This window comes from Tubulanus polymorphus, chromosome 1 (assembly GCF_964204645.1).
Source record: "Tubulanus polymorphus chromosome 1, tnTubPoly1.2, whole genome shotgun sequence".
Classification (NCBI taxonomy): domain Eukaryota; kingdom Metazoa; phylum Nemertea; class Palaeonemertea; order Tubulaniformes; family Tubulanidae; genus Tubulanus; species Tubulanus polymorphus.
The window spans coordinates 26,540,006-26,551,332 of record NC_134025.1 but is presented as its reverse complement, the minus strand read 5'-3'; positions in this window follow the sequence as shown (position 1 = coordinate 26,551,332).

Below are 11,327 nucleotides of genomic sequence, written 5' to 3'. Positions count from 1 at the left end.
CGCAGTCGTTGCGAGGATATTATTTCCGTAATATGCAGCCGTATTTACTGCATTATTTTTCAAGACGGTTGTGATCTTATAATTTGTGGCTGATGCGTCATTAAGTGTCCCCGATACTGGAACGCCAGTTATAGATGTCATTTTTACATCTGTAAAAAATTATCACCGGGTAATGTTTATTATGATTCATATTTATGAAGAGGCCGATATGCACGTTAGATCATTGGATCATCATATACCTGGAAAGCAGGATTTCTGTGCTGATATATCAACACATTTGCAGTTGTTTGTGAGGTCTTTATCTGTATAAGATGCTGTTGCAGGGACGTTTAACTTCGCACAAACGTATCTCATTTCATTGCAGTCTGATATGGCAGAAGGTACTGAGATTGAAGCACTTCCAGATATTGTACTTGTTACTGCTCCACTTGCTAGAGACACAGTTTGGTCAACATTCGAAGTAGATGAAATTGAAACTGAACCAGCAGCACAAGTCGTCATGTCAATATTAGACAGAATGACATCGACTTTGAAATTAGAATTAGGAGCCGTTACTGAGGCTATATCCGAGTTTCCACCTAATGCAGTATTCTCTACGGTGACATCAAAAGACAAAGCCAATGTGTTCGGTTGGATGTAGAGAGCTGATGCAAGCGGAGTAAATGTTTTGATAACTGGATCTGGAATATTATACAATAATTTATATTAACATAATAAAACAGTATTCACATGGGATAAATGCACAATATGGTAAATGTCTTGTAAACTGACCTGGGCTGCATTTTATATCAGAACTGATATCAAGACACTGGACGTTATTAGTAATATCTGTTTCTGCAGCATATTTTGCATTCGTTCCTCGACCAACAGTGGCACATAGATATCGTACACTCAAACATTTTGTTGCATCAGGTATCTGATAGTTGATATTGATCGATGTTAATGAATGTGTAGCCTGGGCTGCCATTGCTGCTTTTCTTTCAGTTGAGGCTGATACTGATGTGTAAGTCAACGAGGCGATATTACCAAGTGCCAAAGTATCAGCAGTTCCACCTCTGACATCGTTATCGGACAGATACGCTGTCACATCATAGTTAAAATCATTCGCACCAGTAGCTTGTAAGATGTCGTTTCCTAAACTTGCAGTCGCGACATTTTGTAGATTGAGGTTGAATTTATAGTTGATAGCAGATTGATCATTGAGTTTTTCTCCACCAGTGACAGGAGCATTAGACACGATTGCCACCACGTCGATATCTGTTAGTGCAAATCAAAACTATGTATGACTGATGCCAATACATGATATATATACATGAATTTATCTCAAATTTTTATAGAAGGTCTAAGTTGACTTACCCGGAAAACACGACTTTTGTGAAGTAATATCTGCGCATTTACAATTATTTGTAGTGTCACCATCTGTGTAAGTTGCACCGGTGCCGGCCACAAGTTGAGCACATAGGTAGTTTGCATTGTAACAATCCGGGATACTAGTTGGCATCGTTACCGATCCAGTTGCTGAAATGGCGGATGAGGTCGCTCCTGATGCAAGCGCCACTTGACTACTCACGGTAGATATTGTATTCGTTATTCCTGGTAGGGTGCACGTGGACATATCAGCGTTTGCCAAAATCAGATTCGTTTTGAAATTTACGTTTGCACCAGTTGCAGAAGATATATCTGCGTTTGTAGTTGCAGTATTCTGGAATTTGATGGTGATTGACGGCGTGACAGCAACCCCAGTTATAAAGAGATCGGTTGATGGAATCGTAAACGTGTGGACGATAGGATCTATTATAAAAAAAGTATGAATACACGAAAAGAATCATATGTATACACATATAAATATTTCCGATGATAATTAGATAAAAACCCACTATCTACAAATAAGAAGAATTTAAAAACAAGAAATTCATTTATTCGAACAATCTAAATTTATAAAATATTCGAAGTTCAAAATTTTTTTAGATTGTTCGAGTAAATGAATTTCTTGTTTTTAAATTCTTTTAATTTGTAGGTAGTGGGTTTTTATCTTATTATCCGTTCACCACGTTTGAGTGTGTTTATCGTTCTATTTCCGATGATGTAATATCAGAGAGTTCGATTCAAGAATTATACGAACCAGGGGTACATGTTTTGTCTGAAGTTGCTGATATATCTTTACATTGAGCGTTATTTGTTAGAATGGTTTCAGCAGCACAATTCGCATTTGTATTTCGAGACACAGTTGCACATAAATACAGAGCATTCGCGCATTTAGCCGGGTCAATCGTTATACTCATGACGATATCAACGATCGACGTAGTTGCCTGAGCTGCCAAAGCTGTTTGTCTTTGCGCTGGTGTTGTATATGATGAAACAGATATTGCAGAATGTCCGAGAGTATCAGATCCACCAGCACCGATATCAGCATTAGAAATGATTACTGATATATCGTAGTTGTAATTGGACGCAGTCGTGGCGAGGATGTTATTTCCGTAGTAAGCTGCCGTATTTACTGCATTGTTTTTCAAGGCTGTCGTAATCTTATAACTTGTAGCAGTTGCGTCATTTAGTGTTCCCGATACTGGAGCACCTGTTATACTGGTCATCCTGAAATCTACAAGACGATATACAATTGAAATCACTTAGCACGTTTATGTTTATATGAAATATGCTGTTCATGGTTTCAAAAAAAACCAATGGTTTATTCTTTAAGTATTAATGCACATTTACAGAGCAAAAGAAGCAAAACGCACTTAGAATTCAGGTATTAAATCATTAATACGTATCTAATCTGTTAGAACACTCAGTATCGCCTGGTAACGAAATTAAGAATCTAAAAAGAAATACATGTTAACCAGGGTACGAGACATACCTGGAAAACAGGATTTTTGTGCTGATATATCGACACATTTGCAGTTGTTTGTAAGGTCGTTGTCTGTATATGATGCTGTTGCAGGGACGTTCAACTTTGCACAAACATATCTAATGTCATTACAGTCGGATGTAGCTGAAGGTACCGTAATAGAAGCACTACCAGATATTGTACTGGTCACTGCTCCAGTTGCCAACGCTAGAGTTTGGTCAACACTTGAAGTTGAAGAAATTGACACTGAACCCGCAGAACAAGTTGTCATATCAATATTAGACAGGATTAAGTCGACTTTGAAGTTAGAATTAGGAGCTGTTACTGCCGTTATATCGGTGTGTCCTGCAGAAGCAGTGTTTTCAAAAACAACATCAAATGTCAATGAGAATGTGTTTGGTTGAATGTACACCGCAGTGGAAAGTGGAGTGAACGTCTTGATTATTGGATCTGAAATGCAATTCAGCAGTCATAGATGTATATACATGCATTTATAAGTTTTCGTTATTGCCGAATTTGAAGATGTGCACGATTAACTGACCTGCCTGACATTGAATATCAGCACTTATATCTAGACATTGGACATTATTAGTTGTAACAGTTTCTGCCGCATATTGTGCATTTGTTCCTCGATCGACAGTAACACATAGATAAGTGATGGATAAACATTTTACTGCATGAGGTATCTGGTAGTTGATGATTATCGATGTGATGGAATGCGTAGCCTGAGCGGCCAGTGCTACTTTTCGTTCATTCGGAGATGTATAAGTCAATGAGCCTATATTACCAAGTGACAAAGTATCAGCAGTGCCACCTCGTACATTATTATCCGACAGATACGCAGTCAACTGATAGTTAAAGTCACTTCCACCCGTAGCTTCCAAAATGTCGTTACCTAGACCAGAGGTGGCGACGTTTTTTATGTTGAGGTTGAATTTATAGTTAATGGCTGACTGATCATTAAGCTTTTCTCCAGGCGTTACCGGACCATTAGAATTTATGTCCACCAAATCGATATCTAAAATGAAGAAAGTGTGTTAATGTTAGTAGATATCAAACGTTAAGGAGCAAATAACCCAACACAACATTTAACGCAATTACACGGGATTCCTTGTAAATCGCCAAACGTGGTTAAGGCCATCTATCGAACCGAATTCAGAAAATTTACAAAACAAAGTAACTAACGACTATTTAACAATACAATGACTTTCTGGTATACCTGGAAAACATGATTTCTGCGCAGATATATCGACACAATTACAATTATTTGTAGTGTTCAAATCTGTATAAGATGCACCAGTCCCAACAACAAGTTGAGCGCACAAATAATTAGCGTTGTTACAGTCTGCTGTTACAGTTGGCATTGTTACTGATCCAGTTGCTGAAATTGGTGATGTGGTAGCTCCTGATGCTAATGCTACCTGACTACTGACAGTTGAAACTGTACTTGTAAATCCTGCAGTACATGTCACCATATCAGCACTTGCAAGAATGAGGTTCGTTTTGAAATTAATATTTCCTCCTGTTACAGCTGCTATATCAGCATTTATAGTGACACTGTTCTCAATTGTAATATCAAACGCTGCGGCAGCAACAGCGACTCCAGTGATAAAATGATTCGTCGATGCGACTGAGAAGGTTTTGATGATAGGATCTGAAATATAGTCCATAACAACATCAAGCTATGTATGAAAAGGGAATGTGTATCGACTATCAAGAATATTCATATGAAAGTACCTGGTGTACATATTTTATCCGAGGTAGCTGATATATCTTTACATTGATAATTATTTGTGAGGATGGTTTCTGCAGGGAAATTTGCATTGGTTCCTCGAGACACAGTTGCACATAAATACAAAGCGTTTGTACATTTGGCTGGGTCAATCGTTATACTCGTGATGATATCAACGATCGACGTAGTTGCCTGAGCTGCCAAAGCTGCTTGTCTTTGTGCCGGAGTCGTATATGATGAAATAGATATTGCAGAATGTCCAAGAGTATCAGTTCCACCGGCACCGATATCAGCATTAGAAATGATAACTGATATGTCGTAGTTGTAATTGGACCCGGTCGTGGCGAGGATATTATTTCCGTAGTAAGCTGCCGTATTTACTGCATTATTTTTCAGAGCAGTTGTGATCTTATAATTTGTGGCTGATGCATCATTTAGAGTTCCAGATACTGGAGCACCTGTTACACTGGTCATCTTTAAATCTAAAAAGAAACACTTATATGTTACTTATAGAACTAAAGAGCTGAAATAAAACAAAGATTTCCACAATAATTCCATAAACTAACATACCAGGAAAGCAGGATTTCTGAGCTGTTATATCGACGCACTTGCAGTTGTTTGTGAGGTCATTATCAGTATATGACGCAGAAGTAGGAACATTCAACTTAGCGCAGATATATCTCATATCATTACAGTCAGCGGTGACTGAAGGCACTGTGATTGATGCACTTCCGGATATTGTACTAGTAACGGCTCCACTCGAAAGAGCAACAGTTTGGTCAACATTTGATGTAGACGAAATTGAGACTGAACCCGCAGTACACGTTGTCATATCGATATTAGAAAGGATTAAGTCGACTTTGAAGTTAGAATTAGGCGCTGTTACTGCCGTAATGTCAGTGTGTCCTGCAGAAGCTGCGTTTTCAAAAGTAACATCAAACGTCAATGAGAACGTATTTGGTTGAATGTATATTGCTGACGATAGCGGGGTAAATGTCTTGATGGTAGGATCTGGAAAAGGAAGGTTATGGCTATCTTAATATAGGTAGTCATCCCTCAAACAAAATTAAAAAGCCAAGAGGTATTTTCAATGATCATACCTGCACTACATTGTATATCAGTGCTGATATCAAGACACTGAACATTATTAGTTGTAACAGATTCTGCTGCATATTGCGCGTTTGTTCCTCGAGTAACAGTAGCACATAGATATGTGACTGCTCGACATTTCGTTAAATCAGGTATCTGATAGTTGATATTTATCGATGTTAATGAATGTGTAGCCTGAGCTGCCATTGCTGCTTTTCTTTCAGTTGATGCTGATGCTGAGGTATAAGTCAATGAAGCGATATTACCAAGTGACAATGTATCGGCAGTGCCACCTCTGACATCATTATCTGACAGATATGCAGTCACTACGTAGTTATAATCGGTGGTTCCAGTAGCTTCCAAGATATCATTTCCTAGACCCGCCGTCGCAACGTTTTTGAGGTTCAAGCTGAATTTGTAGTTAATTGCTGATTGGTCATTCAGTTTTTGACCAGTCGTCGCAGGTCCGTTTGATATTATTGCCACCACATCGATATCTTGAATAAATAGAGGTAATTCATACATACCGTTGTTTCAATAATTCTTAATGGTAGATTAGATGCAACAATTAGTAAATTGCTAAAACTCACCAGGAAAACATGATTTCTGCGCAGTTATATCAACACATTTACAATTGTTTGTAGCGTCCACGTCAGTATAAGTTGCACCAGTTCCAGCCACAAGTTGCGCGCACAAATAATTAGCATTGTTACAGTCCGCTGTTACAGTTGGCATTGTTATTGATGCTGTTGCTCCGATGGTTGCCGTAGTGGCTCCTGATGCAATTGCTACCTGACTACTTACAGTGGATACAGAAGTTGTTATTCCCGGTAATGTACATATCAACATATCAGCGTTTGCCAAGAATATGTTAGTTTTGAAGTTGATATTACCCCCAGTAGCAGCCAATATATCTGCATTAGTTGTTGCGATATTCTGAAATTTAGTATCGAATGACGTAGTAGTTGCAACTCCAGTAATAAAACGGTCCGTTGATGCAATGGAAAAGGTAGTTATCACGGGATCTGAAATTGAGAATGACATCATTTTTGTGAATGGAGATGAATTTGATGAGTTTATCTCGTTGTGAATTTCAATAACATAACCAATAGTAATCCCCACTTGACTGAAAAATTGCTCACTCTCGAAATATCAATTGTTGATCAAAAAGAAATGTATTTGTTAAAATGATCTATTTTTCTTACCTGGTGTACATGTTTTATCTGAGGTTGCTGATATATCCTTACATTGTGCATTGTTTGTGAGGATTGTTTCTGCGGGGAAATTTGCGTTGGTACCTCGTGATACAGTTGCACATAAATATCGAGCATTCGCGCATTTAGCTGGGTCAATCGTTATACTCATGACGATATCAACGATCGACGTAGTTGCCTGGGCCGCTAAAGCTGTTCGTCTTTGTGCCGGTGTTGTATATGATGAGACAGATATTGCAGAATGTCCGAGAGTATCAGTTCCACCAGCACCGATATCAGCATCAGAAATGATAACTGATATATCGTAGTTGTAATCGGACCCAGTCGTGGACAGAATATTATTTCCGTAGTAAGCTGCCGTATTTACAGCATTATTTCTCAGGACAGATGTAATCTTATAATTTGTGGCGGATGCATCATTTAGTGTTCCTGATACTGGAGCACCTGTTAAGCTGTTCATCTTGACATCTATACAATACAGAATAAAATATTTTATCAAAATGTGTGATTTGAGTTATTTCCCAAGTTGGGAATATTAAAATGTTAGAAAAAAATGTCTTTACCAGGGAAACAGGACTTTTGTGCTACAATATCGACACATTTGCAGTTGTTTGTGAGGTCTCTATCCGTATAAGAGGCTGTTGAAGGAACATTCAACTTAGCACAAACATATGCTATATTATTACAATCAGATGAAGCTGAAGGTACTGCAATCGTAGCACTGCCAGATACTGTACTAGTTACCGCTCCATTTGCTAAAGCCACCGTTTCGTCAACATTTGATGAAGATGAAATCGACACCGAACCCGCTGTACAAGTGGTCATGTCAATATCTGACAATATTATATCAACTTTGAAATTTGAGTTAGGACCTGTCACCGAGGCTATGTCTGCATTACCACCTGGAGCTGTGTTTTCAAAGACGACATCAAATGTTAAAGTGAACGTATTTGGCTGGACATAATGCGCTGATGCAAGTGGAGTGAACGTCTTAATTACTGGATCTGAAATATCAAAGCAGTTTTCAGAAAGGTATTACACAATCAATCCTCACAAAATAGCGTTAAAGCCTTCGATGATACCTGGGTTGCAGTTTCTCACTGACGCTATCGATGAGCATTTAACGTTGTTTGTTAAGCCAGCATCAGCCCATTTGCACGAAGCTCCTTCTTTCACACGGGCACACAAGTAGTCAGTAGTATAACAAATGGTAGATGGTAAAGTTACAGTTCCAGTCGCTCGAAGAGTAACAGTAGTCGATGAATCTGCTGGTAAAGCTGCGGCATCATTCGATGACACTGTAGCCGCGACATTCCCCGTAACTGCTGTTGCTCCGGCGCTATCTGACGCAAAATACAATTCCGTAGCAAAGTTTTTCGTGCCCGTAGGTGCAGCTACGATATCATTTCCTTGTCCAGATGCAGCTACATTTTGTATTGGTAAGTCAAACGTAACCGCTGTGGCTGTTGCTGCGGTCAAGGTCGTAAGTCCAACCCAAGTTGGACCCGCAGATGCCGTTGGATCTGGAAAAGATGAATTCCCAGTAGAACTTCTTTGTTCTTGTAGATACAAAAATCGCAGATTCATTATTTAGAAGCACTTACCCGGTTGGCAAACTCTAGTTACAGTTATACATGCTTGATTATTGGTTGTAAGTGTATCTACGTAACCGGTGCTACTTTCGGCAACAGTCATACATAGATGAGTAGCTGCTGGACATGTTACAGCATCCAGTGCTGGATAATCTGCTGTAGCACCTGTAAATGTTAGAGTAGTCGCTGCCGCAAGACCCGCTTGTCTTTCTGCTAGTGTAATACCGTTTATAGTAATTGCTGGCCCAATTTGAGTTGTACCCGTTGCAAATTGGAATGTGAAAACATAGTTCTCATGTGGAGATGTTGCAGCAGGAATCACGTTTGACGAATCGGCATTTCTTATATTAATCGTGAGTGGAACAGTATTCTGTGCTTCACCCAGGTAGAATGTTTCTGGATTTGTTGTGAACGAAGTCATTTCCAAATCTACAAATATGGAATGGAATCAAGTCTTCGCTATCTATATCATTACCAACCAATTGAAGAATATTACAATTAATTTTAGCAAGCTTTTATCATTGGTTCATTTCCCTAAAAAGTCGTCATATATTAGCATGGATGGCAAGGATTACCATTTCAGAATCAATTTAGAAATTTTCTTAAGAAAAGATATTCGGTCGCAAGAAGCTGCCTTTGCCGACCAGTCACATATAATAGCTTCTCGATGAACAGAAACGCTGATCATCCTACTTGGATAATCACCCAAGAAACTTACGTACCTTGTCCGATCACCGTACTCATTAAAAATGAGCAAATCCATAGCAAACCCAAAACTATTTTCCCCATTGTATTTTCCCTAATCCATAACAAAGATATTTTGAAAGTGAGGTCTATCAGACATTTAGTTATTCCCTTTCTCGATGAAAACCGCCGCTCTTGGTCAGAAATATATGTAACATAGGCGCAAAACAATTCACTCATTCGCTGAAATGTTTACTAATGGCCAAAGATTAGATTATTTTTCAACGCTTCGGTGGAATTAGTGAGTGGTCACGAAAACCAGATTAGAGCAGTTACGGTCGACAAATATCTTTTGTTGAAAAGTCATTTACATTCAGGGAGGTATGTATAATTCTATTGACAAAATGCCTTGCGACGAAGACGAAGTAATTGCGAAATATATGGCTCATAAACAACCTATTTCAAGTATTGAACTGTCTAGCATAAAAGATTACTAAAGCAATTGTCTTAAAATAATACGAGTTGAAAACAAGCTGATACCCCTTAGACTGGCGGCGGTCAACAAACTCATCGAAACATCAGTATCAAGAAGGTTACATGTATTATCACGCCTATTTACCTGCATTACAATAGATATCGGCACTTATATCTAAACACTGAATATTATTATTTGTAACTGATTCCGCTACGTATTGTGCATTTGTCCCTCGATCGACGGTTACGCATAAGTACTTTGTTGTCACGCATTTCACTGAATCAGGTATCTGATAGTTGATATTTATCGATGTTAATGAATGTGTAGCCTGGGCTGCCATTGCTGCTTTTCTTTCCGTCGACGCTGATGCTGAGGTATAAGTCAATGAAGCGATATTACCATATGACAAAGTATCGGCAGTGCCACCTCTGACATCATTATCTGACAGATACGCAGTCACGACATAGTTATAATCACTTGCACCAGTTGCAAGTAGTATATCATTTCCAATGCTAACTGTAGCTACGTTTTGAAGATTTAAACTGAATCTGTAATCAATTGCTGAATAGTCATTCAGTTTCTCTCCAGCATGGACCGGACCGTTGGAGGTTATACTTACAGCATCGATATCTAAAATGAATAGGTAAAGGTATTTGAATAGCACCATTACTTAAGCGGATGGATATAGTAAAACCAATGATATAAAAACGAGGCTTATACCTGGGAAACATGACCTCTGTCCAGTTAAATCGACGCATTTACAATTATTCGTGGAATCCCGGTCAGTATACGTTGCACCAGTTCCAGCTACAAGTTGTGCACATAGGTACTTAGCATTGTTACAGTCCGCTGTTACAGTTGGCATTGTTACTGATCCGGTCGCTGAGATTACTGACGTGGTAGCCCCTGATGCTAGTGCTACTTGACTACTGACAGTTGAAACTGTACTTGTAAATCCTGCAGTACATGTCACCATATCAGCACTTGCAAGAATCAGGTTCGTTTTGAAATTAATATTGCCTCCTGTTGCAGCTGCTATATCAGCATTTGTAGTAACGATGTTTTCAAATGAAATGTCAAACGCTGCGGCGGCAACAGCGACTCCAGTGATAAAATGATTCGTCGAAGCGACTGAGAAGGTTTTTATGATAGGATCTAAAAAGAAACCAAATCTGAATTTTATCTACAATAAAACAATATATCTAGAATAAAACATACAACATTTGTCAGTTATTCCCTGTATCCTTAAATACCTGGTGTACATATTTTATCAGAGATTGCTGATATATCTTTACATTGAGCGTTATTTGTGAGAATGGTTTCCGCAGGAAGATTGGCGTTGGTTCCTCGAGATACAGTCGCACACAAATACAGTGCATTCGCACAGTTAGCCGGGTCAATCGTTATACTCATGACGATATCAACGATCGACGTAGTTGCCTGAGCTGCCAAAGCTGTTTGTCTTTGTGCTGGTGTCGTATATGATGAAATAGATATTGCAGAATGTCCAAGAGTATCAGTTCCACCAGCACCGATATCAACATTAGAAATGGTTACTGATATATCGTAGTTGTAATTGGACCCAGTCGTGGCGAGGATATTATTTCCATAGTAAGCTGCTGTATTTACTGCATTATTTTTTACACCTGTCGTGATCTTATAATTTGTAGCTGATACGTCATTTAGAGTTCCA